The sequence below is a fragment of the Schistocerca nitens genome, chromosome 2, assembly GCF_023898315.1.
Source record: "Schistocerca nitens isolate TAMUIC-IGC-003100 chromosome 2, iqSchNite1.1, whole genome shotgun sequence".
NCBI lineage: Eukaryota > Metazoa > Arthropoda > Insecta > Orthoptera > Acrididae > Schistocerca > Schistocerca nitens.
The window spans coordinates 434791263-434816832 of record NC_064615.1 but is presented as its reverse complement, the minus strand read 5'-3'; positions in this window follow the sequence as shown (position 1 = coordinate 434816832).

The window sequence follows — 25570 nt, the reverse complement described above, 5'->3', positions numbered from 1 at the left end:
ACAAGCAACACAAACCATGAAACACACACACAAACGAACACAACACAACACAATACACAACAAATCATCAGACAGTAAGCAAGAAATGGCACATTATGACTTACAACAACAAAGTCACACACAGGGTGGGTAGTACACTGAAGAAACAAAGACTCAGCATAGCATACAGAACTAACACAATAGAAAGCAGGCTGGGAAGAAATACCACCAACACTGACAAATACAGCCAGTCCGGTAGACACCAACATACTTCCAACTGCTATCAATCTATATATGTGGGTCAGACATGCAGGAATTTCAGAATCAGTTATACAGAACTTTTCAGAGCACTGAAAAGCAGTAGCTCACACTCAACATTAACAGATCACCTGATAGCACACAATCACCACCCAACAAACATTGAAACTGACTTACGGATCCTAAAAACTAGTAGCAGCTTATACCAAAAATTAATTATAGAAGGAAACTTTCACATCCAAAAAGCAATAACCCAAGTAAAGAAACTACTAAATGAATACACATCACTGTGCAATAAAACCCTCTTTGTCACAATTGAAGGACTATACAAATAACACACCCACCAAAACAACTCATGAAAAAAACCCTTTTCTCTCTCTCTCTTTGCCCAGTTCTGAACACACACACATACATAAACCAAACGCCACAAACGACAAGAGCCTCATCCAAACACGCCACCAAACAAATTAATACTCCACACCTACAACAACTCATAATGGTGGCGATAACTCTGCCCGTGTTTGAAAATTCGCAGAAAATGATTTCTCAATGACCATAAATCACAGAAATCAGTGTATTCACCTCGCCAAAACATATCATGAGACACTACAACGTCAAAGCTGTAAGATATATACTCATTTCCGTTCCTTAAATGCATAATAAACATAAAAATTACGTTTTGCTATTTGCAGATGGCAAGTTATAAATTGTGTAGGAGACTAGCTACCAACATAAATACCCAATAGCTTCATGTAAGGTTTGTCAATTAACCCATAATTTACTCTTTTGCCAGTTAATCTATAACTAGAACTTTAGACATAATGTAATAAACAACATACAGTGCCTCAGGTCGTTAATACATATCTCAACTGTGACCTGTCAACAAATATTGTATAATTTTTTCCTGCAATTATTCATTCACAGTTGTAAATATTTTCCATCAACAATTTCTATATACACTACTGGAAATGGAAAAAAGAACACATTGACACCAGTGTGTCAGACCCACCATACTTGCTCCGGACACTGCGAGAGGGCTGTACAAGCAATGATCACACGCACGGCACAGCAGACACACCAGGAACCGTGGTGTTGGCCGTCGAATGGCGCTAGCTGCGCAGCATTTGTGCACTGCCGCCGTCAGTGTCAGCCAGTTTGCCGTGGCATACGGAGCTCCATCGCAGTCTTTAACACTGGTAGCATGCTGCGACAGCGTGGACGTGAACCGTATGTGCAGTTGACGGACTTTGAGCGAGGGCGTATAGTGGGCATGCGGGAGGCTGGGTGGACGTACCGCCGAATTGCTCAACAAGTGGGGCGTGAGGTCTCCACAGTACATCGATGTTGTCGCCAGTGGTCGGCGGAAGGTGCACGTGCCCGTCGACCTGGGACCGGACCGCAGCGACGCACGGATGCACGCCAAGACCGTAGGATCCTACGCAGTGCCGTAGGGGACCGCACCGCCACTTCCCAGCAAATTAGGGACACTGTTGCTCCTGGGGTATCGGCGAGGACCATTCGCAACCGTCTCCATGAAGCTGGGCTACGGTCCCGCACACCGTTAGGCCGTATTCCGCTCACGCCCCAACATCGTGCAGCCCGCCTCCAGTGGTGTCGCGACAGGCGTGAATGGAGGGACGAATGGAGACGTGTCATCTTCAGCGATGAGAGTCGCTTCTGCCTTGGTGCCAATGATGGTCGTATGCGTGTTTGGCGCCGTGCAGGTGAGCGCCACAATCAAGACTGCATACGACCGAGGCACACAGCGCCAACACCCGGCATCATGGTGTGGGGAGCGATCTCCTACACTGGCCGTACACCACTGGTGATCGTCGAGGGGACACTGAATAGTGCACGGCACATCCAAACCGTCATCGAACCCATCGTTCTACCATTCCTAGACTGGCAAGGGAACTTGCTGTTCCAACAGGACAATGCACGTCCGCATGTATCCCGTGCCACCCAACGTGCTCTAGAAGGTGTAAGTCAACTACCCTGGCCAGCAAGATCTCCGGATCTGTCCCCCATTGAGCATGTTTGGGACTGGATGAAGCGTCGTCTCACGCGGTCTGCACGTCCAGAACGAACGCTGGTCCAACTGAGGCGCCAGGTGGAAATGGCATGGCAAGCCGTTCCACAGGACTACATCCAGCATCTCTACGATCGTCTCCATGGGAGAATAGCAGCCAGCATTGCTGCGAAAGGTGGATATACACTGTACTAGTGCCGACATTGTGCATGCTCTGTTGCCTGTGTCTATGTGCCTGTGGTTCTGGCAGTGTGATCATGTGATGTATCTGACCCCAGGAATGTGTCAATAAAGTTTCCCCTTCCTGGGACAATGAATTCACGGTGTTCTTATTTCAATTTCCAGGAGTGTATTTTAATATGTAACAAGACTTTTACAGTAAGAGAATGAAAAATATCCAGTGAATATAATACAAAACGGGTAAAAACGAAACGGAAATAGTGTCTTGCATAAGGCGGACTTCCTCGTCCCATTTTAATAGCAAACACTGACATAGAACTGCTACACCACAAGATGATTATAAAATATTCTTTTCAAATCTTATTTTGAGTGTTGTAAAGGAAAAAATACATGTTATTTACATTTCATGAAACACGAAAATGTGAAGAAAATAATTTATTTGCAACTTAAATAAACTGATTAAAATAACAAAGCATGTGCTTTGTCATTGAGATTCCAACTGTGTATACAAGCTGCAATTGAATACATTTGCTCCTGGAGTACCCCAGCCCGGGTGTGGGCTGGCCACACAAGCGATGTGGATCATCTATTATCAAGTCACTGCTAGTCGAGCTCTAGCCACTCAATTAATGATGATGGGATCATATGCAAGAAGGATAGCTACCTGGACTTCCAGATGGACTTCGAAAAGCCCCAGAGAGTAAAATGAAATAAAGAGAGTAACATCAAGAAAAAGCCCTTTAGGTTTCGTTCATATGCCACTGAAGGTTTTTGGGTTTTTGAGAATGAATTTTTTATTTAAATTAATTCTAACTGCCCAGTTAAATAATAAAATACACTGAACTGGACTGCCAGTAAAATTTTAATTTTAATTATTCTTTGTGAGAATGAATTAAATTTTTTTCTTACAGGCATGTTTTATTAAAAAACTATTTAATTATATTCTTACATTCACTTTTTGTATAAAAAATAATTATTTTCCAATAAGTGAATGTGAGAAAAATATATTCACTTCTATTTATTTTCTAAGTAATTTAATATAAAACTGAAGTTGTTTTAATGAAATTATGTGAGTTAGACCTGAAAAAGTGGACTATAGTATGAACATTTGGTAGGTTCCGGGTAACCTGGGTCGGTTCTGGCGTGAGCCAGGACTGAGCCAATTGAGCTAGAACCTGCTGAATGTTCCTACTAACAGCCTTCTGTACCGTGATGACTGAGCGAGGTGGAGCAGTGGTTAGCACAATGGATGCGCATTTGGGAGGATGATAGTTCGAACCCAAGTCGAGTCATCTCGATTTAGGTTTTCTGTGGTTTCCCTAAATTGCTTCAGGCAAATGCTAGGATGTTTCCTTTGAAAGGGCATGGCTAATTTCCTTCCGCATTCTTCCCTAATCTGACGGGACCGATGAGTTCGCTGTTTGGTTCCCTCCCCCAAATCAACCAACTGTACTTCACATGTCGCATCTTATACACATTCCGTTCAGTTCTAGCAACCTATATACGTAGTTAAGTCATGTACATTCATTTCAGTTCCATCAACCATTACAGCTAAGTCAATAACTTTCTTTCTCAGAATGATCTGGATGTATGTATCTAGTTTCTTAACCTGAGCATCTAAGTCGTTGCTCAGTCCCATGAGGTTCTGGGCATACGTCTCTAAGTCCTTAACTTTATGTTCTTTAGGCTGAAATTTTCCATTTATGTATAGATGCTTTCTCTGTCTATGCACACCTATATCTTGGGCAGAGTACCTGACATACATGCGAACTTGTCCATTATGTGATGTAAAATACCGTACTCATCACTTTTCTCTTATCCATATATAAAGAAACTCCTGAAAGTTCCATCTACACGTACTGTCATCATTTTTCTTGATTTATCAATAACGAGAAACCCATACTGTGTGTAATTCCAGCAATCTGCATATATATGTACAAAATAATTTAATGGTATATTGGTTCCTACATGCATCAGCTAAATGTCTGTTAAAGTGTAATTGTCTTGTTTGAAAGATATAATGAGATCTGCATTATCTGTCACCAAATTTTTCAGTGTTCTGGATCATTTTGACTCAAATAAAACACAGCAACACGCATATTATGGCCAAACAGAAGCATTGTAGTATTTTATCCCAGTTTTCCATGGCAACATCATCAAACATGAACATGGTGTTTAGCTTTACTTTGTTTGATGGAGTGATTTGACTGTTTTGACTGAAAATTGTGTTCGTTGTACCATCTATACCTTGCACTATCTTTTACAGTAACTGCTACATGGGCTGAAACACCGTTTTTGAAAACACCCCTAAGTGATCAAAGCAGGCTCCTTCCAGGTATGTTAGCAATGAAATGAGAATATTTGCCTTGCTGCAGTTGGATGGACCTAGCTTTATCGCTCGTATTTTGTCAGGTAAGAGTATCTCTTTCTTCTCTTCTCCTACTGGTCTTCTTCCACTCCATCACAGGACCAGTCACTTAACAATGAAGTCCAGAGGTTTCACCACCTTGCCATGATACCAACGATATCAGGTTTTGGTATGAAATGGGCTTTTATAGAAAAATGAAATTTGTAAAAATAATAATAATATAGTAATATGTGTAGCTGCTATAGCGCTATCATCTTACTGATTGAGGTGCAATGGCTACACCTTAAATTATGTAATGATGAGGTACTTAAATAAGAAAAATAACAAAGATTTGCAATAATATTTTTATTTACACATCAGCAGTGGTATACATTAGTACAAATTTACTGCTTCAGTCTTCACAACAGTGCAGTATGTAGCACAATAGAACTTACTTGTATGCACAGAATTCAGTATTATTTCTCTCAAACTGATGGATATTTCTTTTGTTTCTTCTTTTGACACCATATTATTGCAGTGTTCTAAATCGTTTGCATGTGTGCTATACGTTGGAGATAGTTCATAATGTCCTTAGACACAGTTTCAACATACAGCAACCCATGGTTTAGTCTTTCCAACACAAGAGACAGCACCATCCATATGGCAAACCAGTTCCTAACAGTGGCTTGTTGAACATAAATGGATCGACCTCCAGAGCTCATCAGAGTGTCACGCCATCGTACAATGATGTTATAGGTAGCACCAGGCCAGCACAGTAAATGTTGTGGGGTAGACAACATGGAGAATACTTAGAGGTCATCTTTTAACTGAGGTAATTTTCTGCACGAAACAGTTCATCACGTTCCAACCCAAGAAACAGCACTTTAACACTTGTTGATACATTTTCAATCTCTGACATTCACTGATGTTTCTACATCAATATTTAAGCGCTTTGATCCATTTTTTGTTAGTTATAAGTTAAAATAACAAGCAATAGAGAAGTGGGAGGAATCGGCAGCTTCTCATCCACCACATCAACACCCCTGCAGTAAAACCAGAATGTTTTGGGATGGTGCACATATTCGAGACCAGTACTGTCCTCCACTGGGTGGTGCAGGGCCCCCAGCACAGTTCTTCTGAGAGCCAGGGACTGGCAGGGTGTCTTCATTACACAAATCGATGAACGGAATGGAATAGCAGCTCGTTGTCCTGCTCCAGTGTGTTGGTAAGGTGCGCTGTAGGATCCTTTAGTGCTGCTGCTGGCCACTGCAGGCCAGAGGTTGCTGCGGGTCTGGCTTGCTAGTGGGAGCTGCCAGTCTGGTCATGCTGGAGGTCACTGAATGAAGAGGAAGAAACAATAAGCATCCACAGACAGCGACATGTAGTTGAGCAAAGACAAGGAACTAAACCACCCGTACTTCTATGCTTCTTCTGTGAGACAGAGGCAGATGAGACCTCAGCTGCTGTTGTCACTTCATGGTTCTTCCACGGACTGATTGACTGACTGCAACTGAGAACACATCCGTTTTGTATCCCCTGACATTGTAACGACATGCCTGGATGTAGCATTCAAAGACTGCTATTCTCCCTCATCAATTTTCAGTTAGGAGATGGGGGATTCTGCACTCCTGTTGGTTCGTGAGAGAAGTTGTGGGGCAAAAAGAACCCATTTAAAATGCCCTCTGTGGCAATTTTGTGTACTAGCTCAGTCGAGGCCCATGCACCAAGGTGAACACCTCTGGTTCATTCTGTCTGGGATAATGGAGCAAGACAATGTTGTCTCTTGCACTGTGGATTGATCGACCATTTAAAAAAACACGATCAGTTCCAGCCCAGGCAGTAGTCTCTATGAGTTGTGAAATGCATCTTTAGCCCATCCTGCTGCATCATCATTATTTGCTGAAAAGTATTCACCCCACCCTCATTCATTTTCACCTTTCCATTCATCATGTAAGAGGAACATAGTTCTGAAGTGACCTACAATATCCAGCAAAATGTATACTATACAACAATATCTTACAGTTTTTTTCACATGATCACACGAATCCTCCATAGTGAGATCCTTCCTTTCTGACACCTCAACACAGTCTGTGTGATTTAGGGGTTGGAACTAATTGGAAAGCTGCTGTCACCTGGCAGTAGTGCATGGAACTCAGTAAGGGCATGACCTCCACAGTGTGCAGATTCAGCATCCAGACAACAGGCACATGTATGGATGACCCAAAACGGTGGCTGATACACCGCACTTCAGTCCTTTCCTCAGTACTTACAGTTATTACGTCATGGAAAATGGGGTTGAGGGTGCAGACATGAGCTGTAACCAAGTGGGGGAGTCCTGTCTCCCATAGACTGATTAAACATAGGATATGCAGCAATAAATTATTGACATTGATTTGTATTTCATGTCATGAATCCTTTCTCTCCAAAACAGACAGTCTTTTTCATGACAATTTCCAGATGGTTGAGGGGAGGGGGAATTGGGGGAGGGGAGGGCTGGGGATTGCCCAGGAAGGAGAAATATGGCCCTGAACGGAACTGGAGAGTGGTGACAAAGCAACATGTCCCTTTTCCGAAAGGAGGGGGGGGGGAGAGGAGGAGGGCGAGGAGAAATGAGTTTCTCAGAAAGAGGTATTATCCCCAGGTGTTTGTGAATTAACTAACAGGGGCTCGTAAATCAACTAATTCAACAATAGAGTAAAGAGTAATCGAGGGCGATAATTTGTCCCAGAATCTATGCATACCCCTCATTGTATGCTACCTAAACAAACAATATGCACTAGAAACGGCTTTAACCTGCAACTTAAGTCAACTATGATATCTTTGCCTTTGGAGCTCAAACAGCACTTGCCTAAAGAAAAGTAATTAACATCCTTTTCATGGAAAAACTGTATGCCAAGCAATCATTCTGCTAGGAGACCCTTCAAAATTAGGATCAGACATAACTCTATTTTATATTACGTTATTTACTTGCATTTGCCACTTGACAGATTACGACTTGGCAACTAAAGTTCCAGTTATACGGCAGTTTTCTGTTGGGTGTGTCGGCACTTTGTTTATCCCCCGAATCAACTTAAACAGAGTCAGCTGTGTCTAGAAGAACTGAAGTAGGAATTTTCTTTGCTATGGCCTTGATTCAAGATTGAACTATTATCTGTAGGTTATTAGAACATATGTTTTGAACAATAGTTTATTTGTCTATTATTTCAGTTCCTTCATTTTAACTTAACAGGCCACCACGATTGCCTTGATTGCCTCAAAGCCATAAAATGACCATCACTGGAGGGCTTAATGATGTCAGAATTAGTTTGATGAAGCTTCGTTATTCTTTGCAGGCTATGGCTCATTTTTGACCTCAGTCATAATTATTGAAAGGCACTGATTCTGCCAGTTACAGTCCAGAGTACCATTGGGCATCTGATCATTTCTTTATGTGAATGACATTTTCATATTTCCTTGTTTCTGATTTGCATTACATGAATTCCAGTAACCATTACTGTTACACCTATAGAACTGTTCGCCTCTGTTACAATGGTAACCAGGATGATACTGTTAATTGTATTTTCTTCTTTTCTTATTATTCTGTTTCGGCAGGCGCCTGTCAACATGCCATATGTCACACCTTGGTGTGATTTATGCTGACCATTAAATTACTCTTGCTATTTAGTGCACTGTTCTTGCACAAAAGTGTCAATTATTTTTTCTAACTGTCATTGCTTTTAAATTTTTTTACTATGAAACATCACCTGCTAAACTATTATAATGCACTGAAAAATTGTAGAAATTAGCAGTCGCTAAATCATTGGGTTGTTCTTATAAATCATTGGATTGTTTTTGTTACTCATTGTACTGCTTTGTAATTTTTCTTTTTGCACTGATTGCTTCAGCAATGCCACTGATAAGTTGTTTTCAATTGGTTTAAAGTTTTATGACAATAAACTAATTGGATCAGTTGGCTGATCACTTATTAGCACGTTAGGTACATGTGAAGTATCATTCTATGGAATATTTACTTTACTGGAAATGTCATCTTGTTGAACAATACACTATGTGAAGAACTGTCTAAGTCAACATCAACTTCATATAAAAATAATCAGTTAAAATATTTGCATCACTTTAAGTGTGCAACTCTAGTTTTGTCTCATAGATAGATACTGTGGTATCAATAGCTACAATGCCACGGCGTAGGTACAAGTTCTTAGGTTGGCACTACGACACCGGCACCTAAGACAGCGCCCTCTAGCCGGCGCTGGGCAGCTCTGCAAGCGAAGCTCCAGATTCAGCCCAGTTGATCAAGAGCAGACGATCAGCCAACTTAGCTTCTACTTCATAGGGGGCTAGCCATGACAGACTTTGCCTTTGTTACTTCAATGATAGCTTATCCAACTATTATTAACTGTTAGCTTTGATACATTAACGGCTTCGCACCTACGCACTCATCTCATCAAGTTAAGTAATACTATAATTTGTAATGTTCATACATCACTAGAAGAGCTTTAAACTATACACAGTACCGGAGTACTTCACCTTGTCCTGCTCCTACTCGCGTCCTTCACTCCAGGCCTATTTTGCAGAAGCAGTTCACAGGAGCAGATCTACGCACCTCCGACCTTGGCAGGATACAAAAACTGGCGATGAGTATGTGTCTTTTCTGCTCAGTACTGCTTTAGGTTTGTAAATTTGCCTGTGTGAACCAGTGTATGAATGCTCCCACCATTCGCTATAAGGTTTTCTTTTGTGTAAACCATGGCTTCGCCACAGGAACAGGCTTCACTGTCCGATCTTGTGCGTTTTCAGGCTCAGCAAATAACACAGCTGCTTGCTGCCATAAATGGACTGGTCACATTACAAACTGCAGCTACTTCGGCACCACCGACGTCTCCGTCTGTACCACCGTCGCCAGCGATTCCGGCGCCGCCATTTTGTGCCTTCAGTGCTGACGTTGAACACTGGCCTGTATACATCGTCCAGCTCGTCGCACACTTCGCAGCATACAACATACCAGGTACAGAGCTGCTTGCCTTTTTCATTGCCAATGTGGGTGTTGCGTTATACTGTGTGCTCGTAAAATTGTTTCCCACCATCCGCCTAGAAACTAAAACTTACGACAAAGTGATTGATGGTTTGAAATCCCATTACGGTGATAGTGTAAAAGTGGGAGCTGCACGCTTTAAATTCTTTCGTCTCCGGCGTGGTCCTACTCAGTCGAATAAATCTTGATTAGCGGACCTTCAGGGACTAACGTCTGATTGTAACTTCAATTGCTCATGTGGACGCTCATATGCGGATATAATGATTAGAGACACTATTGCACATCCACAAGCAAATCCTCAAATTTAAAAACCCGTCATTGCAGGAAGTAGTGGACTTGCTACACAGACAAGATATATTAGTCATGGCTACTTCCGCGTTCGACATGACTCTGGGTGTGTGTACTGTTAGAGCAGCACAACATGTGCCCTCCCGCCCAGCCCCAGCACAGCAGGCCATGCCGCGCCGCAAGCGCTCAAGTAAACAAGTTTCAAGCCAGGGACCCACTAACAAACTGAAATCATGTCCGAACTGTTCTCGTGTCCACTCACGGGACAGTTACCCTTCCCGTCAAGCGCAGTATTATATTTGTAATAAGAAAGGCCATGTGCAAGCTGTGTGTAGTAAGAGACATTCTAATTCACAACTCGTCTTACGTTCGCGTGACTAGCATGGGCGTCACCGCGATGGAAACCGCCGTGATCATGATTCACATCAGCCTATGGAAATTAATGCCATTTATTTGAAAGGTGGCTTTCATTTCTGACGTTCATTTCGCAGATTATTCTGCATGTTTGAAGTAAATAAACCCATATAATGCTTAATTAGTCTTATTAGGTGCATTAGAAAAAGAGATACGTGATGATTACACACATGTCTGAAATAATATGGGCTTTGGTAATGACAATATTTAGTTGCATGCTGTAGGTGTAAGCAAAGTAAATTTGCCAGTGGAGGCGAGGAGTGGGTGGGTGCAGCCGGGGAGGCGAAGGCCGGCGATCGCTGGAAGAGCATTGTGCAGGGGCCGGGGGTCCCAGGGGATGGGGCCAGTGACCGGCAAGCATCAAAAAGGAACACCGCCGGGTGCTAGGTGAGAGAGAGAGAGAGGGGAAATGTCGAGCAGACAGAGAGTAGTGATGGGCTAAACTGCGATTTTCCGATATCAGTGATTTCTGTGAATGCTACTTTTCAGTATCTGTTATTCTTAACTGTGATTTGTCGCAGTTAAGAGTCGCAGTTAAGGAACCTAGGTCGTGTATCCCTCCGCCACTGCTATTTCTGCGATTTCTGCTACTTCCGCGATTTCTGCAACTTCTGCTACTTCTGCGATTTCTGCTACTTCTGCGATTTCTGCTATTTCTGCGATTTCTGCTACTTCTGCGATTTCTGTGACTTTTGCTACTTCTGCGATTTCTGTGACTCACCACCGTATGAAAAAGTTACATCTGAGCACACAGAAAATTGCATCTCAACAAACCTGTCATTGGTATGTATGTTTTACGTTTTTTCTTCCGTTGGCTTTAATTTTGTATTAAAGAAACAACTGTGAAAATATTAATAGTGTAATTAATATGTAAGCAGCCATACAGTACCGTAATAGTTCATGTTTAGAAAATTAATTCTAACATATTGTTATGTTCACAGGTACCTGAACTACATTTCAGTCACTCAGTAAAGTGATATCTCAAAATATCATTGTCAAAAGATCTGGAGAAATTGCCACGCGTCTTTAGTCCGTTTTCGTCAGACGAGAGGTTAGTTTCTAAGTGTTTGGAAGGAATAATTACTTCAGTGAGAACGTTCTTGCAAATGTGAAATATACCCCATTGAGTGGCTTTCATTACAGCAAATATTAGCAATCTACTCTGTCAATTATATTGCTTGTAATTAGTGACAGCAAAAATTGTTTAATAATCCTTGTGTTTTCGCAGACACAGTTCTGACTCTGATTACTGGTTGGTGTATGTATCTATTGTAACGGAACATATTAAAGGCTTTACTTTAATGAAGTATGCGATCCCTTCCAAATTCAACCAGTTTAACGAGTATTTATGATTATAGAAAAGTTATTGTGTATGTTAACAATGATTGCACAACATGTCTCCATAAACAGTCAACCCATTAAATTATACTGAATAACTGACCCACACAAAAGTTTATATCACTTGATCACTGATACAGCAAATGTCATCATGTAAAAACACTAAGTTCATCTTAAATAATTAATATGAAGTACGAAAAATAGTGGCCAACTTAAGTATTTTGGATCTCCTTAAATAAAAATCACCCAGTGAAACCTATTTGTTCACTAGGAGCGTTTTCACTCAGTATTCACGTAATCAATCCTATTTTAGACGAAAACCAATGTAATTCTTAATAATTCATGTTACTTACTTATTTATGCAAATTAGAGAAGTCAGTTGACAAACTTCTAAAAAACGGCCTTTTTGTAACAAAGAATTATTCTGTCAAGTCAACAAATCTGTCTGTCATTTTACTAACATGTTAAATTATGTCACTCGATGCAAATTAATAACTTTTCTGCACAAATTATAACAACAGATGTACATGTGACTTATAAACTATATCTCTTGTTAGTAGTTCTTTGACAATGTTATAAATACAAGCAGCAAGAAGGGTCGAGAGAACAGTCGGAGGCAGTCAGGGGCAGTCGGAATGTCACTTTGGTGAAGTGTGTTTCTGTGTTATTGTTTGGCAAAACAAGGCAAAGAACATGTAAAGGAAGTGCTACTTTGTGTTGTGTTATGGTCTTTGGTGGACAGTGGAATTAATATGGCCACTAAAGTAATAAATATTTGATGTTTACATACGTGTTGGTTTCGCTCGTTCTTTATCATCAAAAGCACATGAAAAACACGGGACCTCATGTTTTTTAACCCTAGACAACCAGATTTAGAGCCAGCATCAGCATCGAGACACAGCAGCGATCCAGCAAGCAGCAGCGATTACTACAATACAATACATTGTAATGGCGCCAATCTAACATCAAGTGCTAACAAGCTCCGTAAATTGGAGTGAAATAGTGCGTTTACAGCAATTAGCGATATCAACGACGACCAGGTGGACCATTACACTATCCACATCAAGGCTGTTGAGAGAGACTCGTGAAGATTCAAGACAGCCCTTAGAGGATTTGCAGTTTAAAAGTAAAATAATTGTGAAATAAGTGTGCAGATGAGTGATTAAACTGTGTTTTATTGAAGTTGTTGTGCGATTTTAAAGGAATAATAAATGTTAAATACAGTGAGTGAATAATGAAAATCTCATTTTCCACATGTTAAGCCGTCCTATACCCGTAATTTTCGCCACTTATTTATTCGTAAACACTTGTTGGAGAGTGACATGCCTCCCCCCCTCCCCCTTTCTTCACAATCTTGGTGTGACACTGACCTGTAACATATCCCGAAGTCTACAATATGCATTTTGAGGCTGTTGATATGAAAGTGGGAAGTACAGATCTTCCAGTTAAATCAGGAATAGCTTAAGTGCATTACTTGAAAGTAACACAGGAAAAGCTTACTATATGTAGGTGGTAGTAGTGTCGGCAAAAAGGTCTTGTGTGTGAAGTTGCCATGTAGAACATCAGGTGTAAACTGTTCTCCCTAGTCTTGAACTGTGTCGGGACAAAAGTGAGGCATTCATATGACTCAATAATACTGTTTTCATTTCACTACACTTATACAGACGTCTGAGTTCAGCTGTGTAAACATTGCAAAGTCCTGTATGCATGTGGAGTATTAACCAAAACTGTCATATTGGAAGCAGAATCAAACACATTTGTTACGTTACTTGATATTTTCAGGAGAAAAAATCAATGTTGCTTCTTATTAACATAATACATTCAGAGTTACAGCAGTGTTTGACCAACCATAACTGATGCTGAATGTGCATGTCGTCATATAATATGAAGGGCTTATTTCAATAGTGGTACAAGTCCATTACCTCCACTTTTCTGTCTATAATGCTTCTGAAATTAATGATCCAAACAAACATAAATAAAGGTTCATCTCTAACAAGAAGCTATATGCTTGAATATTTCTGGTATCTGAACTGCAGATTTTTCAGCGCTCATTTAACTTTACGACTCTGTATCTCAAAATGAACAAAAATGGACTTGTACCACTATTGAAATAAGCCCTTCATATGCACACACAGCACATCGATCTCGTGAGGCACAAGACTCTCATAACGAAGTACGTACGTCGGTCAACAGATGGTACTAGGAAAAGAATGTTAACTGCGCCTTTAGTTGCTACTTGCGACTCTTAGCTGCGATTTGTCACAGAAATCGCAGTTTGACTCGGTAGCGAATAGCGTAGTATGAACTTTGCTCAACAGATGGCAGTGCTAACTGCGCTTTTTAGTTGCTACTTGCGACTCTTAGTTACGACTTGTCACGGAAATCGCAGTTGGTCTCGCTAGCGTGTCGCAGAGATGAGCATAGTACGAACTTTGGCCAACAGATGGCACTGTTAACTGCTCTTTTTAGTTGTTACTTGCGACTCTTAGTTGCGACTTGTCACGGAAATCGCAGTTGGACTCGCTAGCGTGTCGCAGAGATGAGCGTAGTACGAACTTTGGCCAACAGATGGCACTGTTAACTGCGCTTTTTAGTTGCTACTTGCGACTCTTAGTTGCGACTTGTCATAGAAATCGCAGCTGGACTCGCTAGCATGTCGCAGAGATGAGCGTAGTACGAACTTTGGCCAACAGATGGCACTTTTAACTGCGCTTTTTAGTTGCTACTTGCGACTTCTAGCCGCGACTTGTCACTGAAATCGCAGAAAGGAGTACGGAATTCGCCCAACAGATGGCTCACGGCGTTGAATGTGAAATGCTACTTGCGACTGTTAACTGTGACTGAAATCACAGTTAGATTTTGGAAAGTTGTTATTGTGATATCTGTGACTTCTCAATCACTGTGATTTCTAACAGATACGCGATTTCCTGCCCACCACTAACAGAGAGCGTCCAACGTACGTGCTGACACTGCCCGATCGCGCGCTGTTTTAGCGACAAATGGCCTGATCTGTGATTGGGCAGTTCATAAGAAAGTGCGGAAAACGCTGAGCGTCAACGCCCGCTGTTTGAACAGAGAAATTTTTGGATAGGCGGGGAAATTGTATCACTCCGTGAGGGAGATGTGGGAGGCCTTTGCAGCATCAGGATTGGCTGATTAGAGTTTGGCGGCAAGATTGTTGCACGAGCATCGTGAAGAGCGAGGCAGAGAGGAGAGCGTCTTGTGCCGTGAAAGCTGACAGTCGCAAAGTTCGGTAGCTCTGAGATAGGGACTTAGATTCTAAATACTGTGCTGTGTAGGATCTAGTCTGCAGCTACAGTAGGACACCAGCGTCCACGATAGGCATTGCATTGACTACTAGTATAATTGCAGTTGATTCCGCCTTTTAGGCTGGCAGTCACCATTGAACTTAGTTAACCAGTGCACAGAGCTATCATACTGGTATTGCACGTTAGTACAAGACACACTGGGCTGCACCTTAAAGGTTGTTGAGCCAGTCTTGAAAGCGTTGTATACCATTTAGAGGAAATATAGGGCTTGTGGTATTAGCAGTTTCTGAGTGGTTTATTCTGCTCAAGATATTTGAGAGACTTATCTTAATTCAGCGACTTTGCAGTTGCAGTCGTCGCCCTAGCAGTATCGACGGAGCCTACACGCTGGTAGACGGTATTGTGAAGCTTGCAGCAGCGGCAGTAAAGTTCAGAAATAGTTGTTGGATCGTGTTCTTGCCATCCACTGAGCATCTGTGCAGTTTTGCTCACGATTCGTTATTGGTTATTTCTCTTTTTGCATGTTTGGTTTGTTCCACGGTGGTGGTGTCCGAAGTGCATATTGTTTCAGACACAAAAGAGATTATAGGAATGCTGTCAGATCGCATTTACCATTTGCTTATCCAAGGAAATAATTAAATCTAACTTCGCATCAACTTAACATTAAGAGCTGAGAGCCAATCTTACCAGTGCAGTATATCTAAGAACAGTGTACAATTTGTTTAATTTGTTTTCATTCATGATTTGTTCAATATGATCTAATTTCTTTCGTGAGAAGCATTAGTGGTAGTTAGCCGTCACTGTCACATTAATATATTTTATTCATGTTTAATATCGGCCACTATCCCAATATGAACCCCTCCATATTCAAAGCCTTCTGCTACACGTGCTTCTACAGCTCGTGGTTTGAATCAAGTTTTGCCACACTTCCTCTCGCATTCAGCGCGATGCGAGGAAACATTTGTGGACGTTCTGTTCCCATGCAGCTGAACACAGGTGCGTCAGTTTCTTCACTGAACAACTCCACGTATGACTTGCTTGGTTCCCCCCGCTTTGCCGTTCGCATACCACACTAACTGCGTTTACTGGACAGGAAATCAGTGCTCGGCGTGTGTAGTTTGCAAGCCACGTACAGTGTCTTTCCATGTGCTTCGCTCTAGTGATGCTACGAACATTATTGGCATGGACGCTTTTGAACTTTTTGGCCTCGCAATTCAGGACAATGTACTTTGCATCAACGCTGGTGACCATGCAAACAGTGTTGCCGGACTATGTGATGATTTTGTTGAACTCTTTTCTGATGGACTTGGTTGTGCCAAGGACTTTGCAGCGCATGTTGTAGTCAAATACAATGACAAGCCTATTTTCCGGTGTGCACGCCTGGTACCCCACGCAGTGCGCGACGCCGTAGCTGCTGAACTCACGCATTTGCAGTGGTGTCATTGAACCTGTTTCTGCTTCGCAATTGGCTTCACCTATGGTGTGTGAAAAAACCAAACGGTCTTCTCCGTATTTGTGCTGACTTCAAGTCAACAGTGGTAGCTACGTTTCCCTTACCGCGTCCTGAAGACATTTTTAATAAGTTCGAGGCGGAAAAATTGTTTTCCACGATTGACTTCAAATTCCGCTCGACGAACTGTCTCAGCGCTATTTTGTGATCAACACACACCTTGGATTGTTCAAGTTTCGCCACCTTCCGTTCGGTTGTGCTTCGGGTCCTGTTATTTTTCAGTCTTACTTGCAGCAGTTGTGTGCCACTATCCCTGGCCGCTCAAATTATCTGGACGATAAAGTTGTGTTGGGTCGAACGCCTGACGAAGTTTTGCAGAATTTGTGTGCCTTATTTACTGTACTTTTGCATGCAGAACTCAAGTGTAACAGAAAAGTGCAATTTTTTTCAAACTGAGGTTCAGTATTTAGGACATATGATTAACGGACAGGGTATCCACCCCTTGCCGTCACATCTCAGTACGATTAGAGACTTGCCAGCATCCAGAAACTTGAAGGAACTTAAGTCGGTTTTGGGCAAAATTACATACTATATTCGGTTTATACCAAATGCAGTGCAGATTGCAGTGCCATTCCATTGCATTCGGTGTAAGAATGTTCCTTTTGTTTGGTCTTCTTCCCAGCAAAAATATTCTCAAATCGAGGAAGAAGCCTTACTATTTTACATGGAGTGACAAAATTTCATGATTTTTTTCGTATGGTCGCAATTTCTATTTGGTCACTGACCATAAGCCATTGACGTCGTTGTTTCACCCATCAAATCCAGTTCCGGCCTGTAATGCGCAAACTACAATTACGAAATTTTTTTCGGCCTACGGCCCAGCATGGCAATGCTGATGCTCTGTCTCGTCTACCTATCGGTCCTGACGAAGTGTTTGCTTCTTCCGAATTGTCGTGCATGTTTATTGATTCACAAGATAAGGAATTAGCTGATGGTTTTCTGGTGGATTTTTGTCGCATTGCTTCTGAGACAGCCGCCGATGCTTCTTTGGAGATTCTTTGCAGATTCTTTTGCAGTATATTCGTTCTCAATGGCCTCCATCTGCTACCCAGATTAGTGATCCTCCTGTTTGGCGTTACTTTGCGCAACGTCACAACCTGTCTGTACACCATGGTGTTATTTTGTTACGAACTGAAAATGATCAGTCTCGTGTGGTTGTACCTCATTCGTTGCAGTAGGAAATCCTCCGATTACTGCACGCTGGTCACTGGGGCATAGTGCGAACGAAAAAATTAACACATCGTCACTGCACTTGGGTCGGTATTGATAAATAAATTGAGAATTTGCTTGCTTATAGTCGCTCTTGCGCGACTCTTGCGCGGCTCTTGCTTCTGGTCCCCGCCTCTTTGCATGGCCGGCTCTTACTGCGCCTCCATATTGATTTTGCTGGTCCTTTCTGGGACACCCACTGGTTGATAGCCATTGATGCATTCAGCACCTTTCTTTTTGTTGTACCTATGTGTTCTACTATATCTGTCAGTGCTATTTGGGCTTTTGACATCTATATTTTGCATTGAGGGCCGTCCTGAAGTTATTGTCTCTGACAATGGCCCCCAATTTATGTCCTCAGAGTTTGATACATTCTGTGCTGCTAATGTCATGCGCCACCTGACCTCAGCCCTGTTCCACTCCCAGTCGAACGGCGAGGCTGAACACTTTGTGCATACGTATAAATCGCAGATGAGCAAGTTGCTCGCCACTCACTCTCACGACCATGCACTATGGACTTTCCTTGTTTCCTATCGCTCCCAGCTGCGTGGCACCCGTTCCCCAGCGGAATTGCTACACAGCTGCGCCCATCGGTCGCTCCTGCAGGTATTGCACCCGCCGCCGCTCTCTCCCGCTGCTTCGCCTCGTTCTGACTTGGTGCCGCATGATTTGGTGTTCTATCGCGTTTTCTCTGGCAGGCAGCGCTGGGAGTAGGGGCGCATTCTTCGCCAGTTCGGCCGCGCCTTATTTGTCATTTCTGATCTCTCTGGCACTGTCAAGTGACACTGGAACCAGATCCGTTTGTGTCCCCCTCGGTTTTCTGTAGCTGGTTCTTTTCCGGCAGAATTGGATGCTTCCCAACTTCCGCCGCCTCAGCCCACGTCTCCACCGACGGCACCTCCGCCACTCGCGCATCCCCCAAGGGCGCTCCTGCCGCTGCTGTATCCGGTCTGGCCGCCTGTGCCATGCCAAAGAAACATTTTCTTTGCACTTTGTAAATAGTAGTCTTGCAGTAGCTTTCTCACTTCCTGTGCACAGGTTCGATTCCCAGTGGGCTCAGGGATTTTCCCTGCCTCGAGATGCCTGGGTGATGTTGGGTTGTCTTCATCATCATTCATCCCCATTATGGTCGGAGGCAGGCAATGGCAAACCACCCCTGCTACGGCCTTGCGTAGTCAGCAGTGCGGGTCTCCCGCATCGTTCCCTACACTCCTCTGGGTATGTGACATGTCAGTCTGTACTACGTATTGTCTAAAGGTATCCATCCCAAGACAATTTACTCCAAGTTTTTCCACAATCAGAAAAATACACCTTAGAGGAAAATTGCTGATGATAATGGTTACTAATGCCTGACGTTTAGCTCCTTTTAACTTGGTACGATTGTGGTCAGAATATGACAATTCTGCACTGGAAAAGTTGGTAAATACCATCGTCTTTATAGCTTTATCAAGTACCACAGGTACATCTAGATCACATATCCAAGCATGAATTACAGCTTACACTGACTCCTCATTATCCTTGTCTAATTTGTTTACATCTTCCCGAGACAGCGCTTCTTTCATATCTATCCCTTGGTCACATCTGAAGAAGTAATTTGGAATAAATTGCATGCCCCATCCCTTTTATTGGTTGGCGAACTGGGGCTTATCGTGACCTGTTCGAGTTTTCCTGATTGGTCGGGAGGTTAGCCTCTGCTTTGTGCGTAACTTCAACTACCTGCACGTTGTGGATTTGACTTCAGCAGTTCATGTCCTGTATTCGCCTGGAATCAAATTCTCCTTACCCTGCCCCCCACTGGATATATAGTTGTTAGTCAGGAGTTTTGTATCCCACCTGGAAGGCAGCGCGTGCGTAGGAGTGGGAAAAGGTAATAAAAGTCAGTACTGCAAGAAAATGGTTTACTGGTGCAAAAACAAGGTGATAAACGGTTACATAACTTTGTACATACGTGCAATGCTGGAACGAAGTGTCCTGGCTGGCACCGAGCGAGGTGGCGCAGTGGTTAGCACACTGGACTCGCATTCGGGAGGACGACGGTTCAATCCCGTCTCCGGCCATCCTGATTTAGGTTTTCCGTGATTTCCCTAAATCGCTTCTGGCAAATGCCGGGATGGTTCCTTTGAAAGGGCACGGCCGATTTCCTTCCCCATCCTTTCCTCACCCGAGCATGCGCTCTGTCTCTAATGACCTCGTTGTCGACGGGACGTTAAACACTCATATCCTCCTCCTCCTCCTGGCTGGCTGCACCTGATGAAATGGGCGAGACTGTAGCGATGCTCGTAGAGCTCTCCAACTCTGGCTAGAGGGCGCTGTCGTCGGTGTCTGTCGTAATGCCAACCCAAGCAGTGGCATCGTAGCTATCGATACCACAAGGAGGATAACAGATGGATGGTCTATTTGCTGTTTGTTCCTGCCAATTACTGTCTTGGTTATTGCCAGCTGTGGGGGGGGGGGTGCATTGTTAACTTGTTAGCCACAGTTCCTTTGTTTGACAGGAGTCAGTCTAATGTAATTCTGTTTGTGATTTCCTGCACCTGAGTCTACACATCACTCACAATATTTACTACACCTGCCATTTCCTCTTGTGCCTTGTCTGTAAATGACACTTTCTGATCTAGGTTGTTTGTCCCCTGAGACAAATCAGTGAATAATTTCACCTTTAATTTCTTCTCCATATCTGCAGAGACAAATCAGTGAATAATTTCACCTTTAATTTCTTCTCCATATCCGCAAGTTTGCATGTTAAATCACTAGAAAGGTTAAAGCGTAGATTTGACTTAAAATATCGAACCTCTGTGATACGTCGTTCTTAAAAACATCAAATGTTTGCTTTTGTTCATTTTTAAAATCGCGAAATGTTTCATCAAGTTTTTCGGTTTATTGTGCAGAAAAATTATTAAATTAACTCTTCATTAGTTCAGTGAGGTCTTTATACATGATTTACATTGAATTCATTGATGACACATTAGTGTCTAATGTACCTACTATGTCTTGTTCTGTCATATTTGAAACAAATTCTTGTGACATGATACTCCATACAACCGTACTTTTGATAATACTTGTAGATGTGGTACTGAGTCAAATACGCTTTCAGTATGTCACGTGAGAAAAGTGCGAACTGGGTTTCACATGATCGATTTTTTTGGACTTGATTGCGAAATTTGCGACTGGATTGAGGATTTCTTAGCAGGGAGGGCGCAGACGTTATCTGGAATCTAGAGTCATCGACAGATGTAGATGTACCATCAGATGTACCCCTGAAAGTGTATTGAGATCCTTGAAGTCACATTTTATATTAACAATCTTGCAAACAATATGAATAGTAACCTCAGACTTTCTGCAGATGATCAGTTATCTACAATGAAAAACTGTCTGAAGGAAGGTACATAAATCAACCAGATCTTGGTAAGATTTCAAAGGGGTGCAAAGACTGATAACTTGCCACAAATGTTTAGTAATATAAAATTGTGCACATCACAAGAAGGAAAAAACGTTGTACCACTCTTCTGCTTCCAGTGTCAATTGCAACGTTAGAACACACTTTCTGGTGCCTTTGCCTTTCCTAAAGCCAAACTGGACATCCTGTAACAGATCCTAAATTTTCTTTTCCTTTCTTCTGTATATTGTTATTGTCAGCAATTCGGATTCATGAGTTGTTAAGCTGATGGTGCGATAATTCTCGCATTTGTCGGTTCTTTCCATTCAGAATTGTATGGAAGATGTTTTTCTGAAAGTCTGATGGTATATCTCCAGTTTCATACATTCTACCCATCAATGTGAATAATCGTATTGTTGATACTTCTCCCAAATATTTAAGAAATCCATGCAATCTTATCTTTACTTTCTGCTTTATTTGATCCTAAGCATTTCAAAGCTGTTCCATAAAAGTTCGTGCATGCAGCCGCATAAATTCAACTTCTTCTGCTAATATTTTGGCTGAATACCCTCCAGCCATCTTCGGAGTGAGCCAAGGTGATAGATGCTCCAACACTTGCTCCATCGTTTTAAACCCACGGAACGAAGCACTGCGCATGTGACCACAGATACAGAAGGCGTCAGAGACGTTGATCGGTGGCAAAGAGGTATGACATATGTACAGAATTAGATCTATGGCTGCATCGCAATGTCTTTGTGATTTAATTACAGAAATTGCCGGATTCCATGATTTGTCCAAGCTGAAGCTGCTGTCGCTATTAATTAAATTCGTCGCCAACCGAATTACAAAATTCGGTACTGAATGGAAGAAAAAGCCGCCAGCGCGCCACTGCAACACGAGCCGTCGCTGCATCAACAGTCACCAGAACCTGCATGTTACGACTCCACCGCTCCGCTGTTGCGAGGAATTGAGCGAGTTAAAACACAATGCATTACTCTGTTTGTTTAAAGAGTGTTATGTCTCAATAAATGACTGTTAGTGGAACCAACAATGTCTCACTCACACCTCACCCTCTGAGACAGGCAAAGAGCCCACTCCATCACCCACAAAGTGTCGTTTTTCCTCTAGCCATCTCTGACAAAACAATGACCTTTGCTCCCCCCTGTCACTGATTCTCAGTGTCTAGTGTTACTAAACACTGGCCGACTACAATACGGTATCCACACTTTAGTTTGTTTGTATAATACTCCATCATCAAATCGAAACTGAGTTCTCATTGTTAACTGCTTTTTGTCATTGGCCTGAGCCTTTCTCCCATTATCTGCAGAAATGCCACCACATTCCATCACATACACCATTTGCATTTCTGTATATTTTCTGGGGCAGTGTATTACTTCGAAATAAAATTGAATATCTTGTGAAGCCAATCAGGTAGAGCAGCTAGTTCGATCTTTAAAGCTCATTAACGATTTTAATGCTGTGCCATCCATTACAAATTTGAAGTCCCTCATCTCATAAATCAAGCTAAGCATCTTCTTTCTTGGTTGAGTAATTCTTTTCTACCTTATTTAGATGCATAGAAACATAGCTATTAGGTGCTCTATTCCATCTATTTCCTAGCTTAGAGCACCCAGTATGACAGCTGTCATCAAGATAAAATGAATTGTATCTGATAATCTGCGAAAGTGGGGATGGGACCAGTGGTCAGTAATTCCATTAATTGCACAAAGACTTTTTCAAACCAGGTGTTTGTTGTGGAGCTCATAGTCGACTTTTCACATGTTACTGGATGTAATTGGAAATAAATTCGTGTAAGTATATCACACATTATCTTAGTTTTAGATCTTGTAATACACCAGCTAGTAGGCATTTGTATATTGACAAAGCATTATTCAGTCTAAATGGCCTTTGGTAGTATTGATAATGGCCAAAAAGAACTTCAAATGTGGTCTTGGGTTCGAACCTCTGGCACAAACTCCAACTGATGGTACCCACTTTGCAAGCCCATGGCCATAAAATAATCACATTGCCCCTAGATATCTAAAGTTTCTGTGATGTTTGACATTGGGTACACATACACATATTGATTTGTTGTTTTAAATACCAATAGTCACAACAGAAGTATATGCCTTACTAGCATATGAGCTTTTTTTCTACAATTACTACTGGCACACCTCACGGGTTGGTAATCGCTTCTGTTATCCCATCACAGGGTTGTAGACTGATAAATTCCTACCTCAGCAGTTGGAGATTAAGTGGAACTCAGAATAGTTTCCTGTACACCAGCGGTTCATTGTCAGCAGGAATCCTATGCTACGTTATCAGTGTAGCTGGCAATGTTCTTGGAGGGTCACAAAATTGTGTGTATTCCACTAATAAATTTTCCTCTCCTCCCTATCATTTTCTTGCAAAAGTGACACTATTTCCCCCCCCCCCCCCAGCACATGGCTGAATTGGCAGACTGTTTCAGCTTAGAGCAATTTATATTGAAATCCATAGCCAATTCTTCATCTTTCACCACATACAGATTATCAATGCCCTTCATGATAGCTCCACTTCCACTGAACCAAAATTATCCATTCTGATGGGCACTACCTGGCTTCCGTCATCCTCTTGCGTATATGATGAACTAAAGGACACAAAAGAATGTGCTTTATACAGTTCCTCATTTTCCACTAAGTGTTCAAGTACACACAAAGAATTAACTGGTAAATCCACTCCTATGTCTACCCAGACTCGTTTCCCTGTAGCTTTTGGTGTCATATCACACGAGTCGATTCTAAGGGGCCATGCAGGAAATTTAGGTAGCTTTCCTGGCTGATGGGACATGCCTTAGGGAATTTCGATCTTTCTGGCAGTAGGCCTAAACAGAACGATGTTCTGTCCAGCTCTATCATGCCCCATCCCACATCGACTCTGGCATGATGTTTTCTAATAAAATATAGCCCGAGTAAGATAGAGAGTGTCCCACATGAAACCTGTATGCCTCACGGCCGAGATTCAAATAATGACGAACTGTTGTTGTGGTCTTCAGTCCAGAGAGTGGTTTGATGGAGCCCTCCATGCTACTCCACCCTAAGCAAGCCTCTTCATCTCCAAGTAACTACTGCAGCCCACATCCTTCTGAATCTGCTTACTGTATTCATCTCTTGGTCTCCCTCTACGATTTTTACCCTCTACGCTGCCCTCCAATGCTAAATTGGTGATCCCTTGATGCCTCAGGACATGTCCTACCAACCGATCCCTTCTTCTAGTCGAGTTCGTGCACAAATTCCTCTTCTCCACAATTCTGTTCAGTACCTTCTCATTAGTTATGTGATCTATCCATCTAACCTTCAGCATTCTTCTGTAGCACCACATTTAGAAAGCTTCCAATCTCCTCTTGTCTAAACTATTTATCGTCCAAGTTTCACTTCCGTACATGGCTATACTTCATACAAATACTTTCAGTAAAGGTTTCCTGACAATTAAATCGATACTCGATGTTAACAAATTGCCAGTCTACATTTTATATCCGCTCTACTTCGACCATCATCCGTTATTCTGCTCCCCATATAGCAAACTCATGTACTACTTTAAATGTCTCGTTTCATAATCTAATTCCCTCAGCATCACCTGATTTAATTCGACTACATCCATTACACTCGATTTGATTTTGATGATGTTCATCTTATATCCTCCTTTCAGGACACTACCCATTCTATTCAACTGTACTTCCAAGCCCTTTGCTGTCTCTGACAGAATTATGTCATTGGCAAACCTCAAAGTTTTTATTACTTCTCCAGGGATTTTAATTCATACTCCAAATTTTTCTTTTGTTTCCTTTAATGCTTGTTCAATATACGGATTGTATAACATCAGGGATAGGCTACAACAAATGCCTCCCTTTCATGCCCTTCAACTCTTATAACTGCCATCTGGTTTCTGTATAAATCGCAAATAGCCTTTCGTTCCCTGTATTTGACCCCTGCCACCTACAGAACTTGAAAGAGGGTATTCCAGTCAACATTGTCAAAAGCTTTCTCTAAGTCTACAAATGCTAGAAACGTAGGTTTGCCTTTCCTTAATCTACCTTCTAAGATAAATCGTAGGGTCAGTATTGCTTCGTGTATTCCAACATTACTACAGAATCCAATCTACTAGTATTTCCATTCATCTGTAAATCATTCATCTTAGTATTTTGCAGCTGTGACTTATTAAACGGATAGTTCAGTAATTTTCACATCGATCAACTCCTGTTTTCTTTGGAATTGGAATTATTATATTTTTCTTGAAATCTGAGGATATTTCACCTGTCTCAAAATTCTGCTCACAAGATGGTAGCCTTTTGATAGTCTGACTCTT